The sequence below is a fragment of the Physeter macrocephalus genome, chromosome 21, assembly GCF_002837175.3.
Source record: "Physeter macrocephalus isolate SW-GA chromosome 21, ASM283717v5, whole genome shotgun sequence".
NCBI lineage: Eukaryota > Metazoa > Chordata > Mammalia > Artiodactyla > Physeteridae > Physeter > Physeter macrocephalus.
In genome coordinates this window covers 79173942-79175024 of record NC_041234.1, presented here as the reverse complement: position 1 = coordinate 79175024, position 1083 = coordinate 79173942, and positions in this window count along the sequence as shown.

Below are 1083 nucleotides of genomic sequence, written 5' to 3'. Positions count from 1 at the left end.
CGTCGCGGAGCACAGGCTCCGGACGCACAGGCTCAGCGGCCATGGCCCATGGGCCCAGCCGCTCCGCGACACGTGGGATCCTCCCGGACCGGGGCACGAACCCGCGTCCCCCGCATCAGCAGGCGGACTCTCAACCACTGCGCCACCAGGGAAGCCCCCTCACTACTTTTTGTAAATTTTTATTTGTGGTTAAAAAAAAAAGCATAACATATAATTTTCTATCTTAATCACTTAACCATTTTTAACTGTATAGCTCAGGAGTATTAAGTATATTCACATTGCTGTGCAACACATCTCCAGAATGTTTTCATCTTGCAAAACTGAAACTCTGTGCCCACCAAACCACAACTCCCTATTCCCATCTCCCCCCAGCCCCTGACAACCACCCCCATCTATCTGGCTCTATGAATTTGATTACGTTAGATACTTCATATAATTGGAATCATACCTCATTTGTCATTTTGTGACTGGCTTATTTCACTTAACATTGTATCCTCATGGTTCATCCATGTTGTAGTATGTGACAAGATTTCCTCCTTTATAAAGGCTAAATAATATTCTATTGTATGTGTATACCATATGTTGCATATCCATTCATCTATTTTGATGGATAATTGGGTTGCTTCCACTTCTTGACTATTGCAAATAATGCTCAATGAACACAGGTGTGACAATATCTCTTCAGGATCCTGACTTTTTTCAGGATTCTTTTCTTTTGGATATATAACCAGAAATGGGGTTATAGGGACCATATGGTCATTCTATTTTTAATTTTTTGAGAATGCCCCCTACGATTTTCTATAGCAGTTATATATATATATATATATATATATCATTTTCCATTCCCACCCACAGTGCACAAGGGTTCCAATTTCTCTACATCTTCAACTACACTTACTATTTTCTATTTTTTTTATTATGGCCATCATGATGGGTGTGAGGTGATATCTCATTGTGATTTTAATTTGCATTACCCTAATGATTAGTGATCTTGAACATCTTTTCATGTGCTTATTGGCATTTGTTTCCTTTTTGTTGAATTATGGGAATTCTTCCTATATTCTGGATATTAACCCCTTGTCA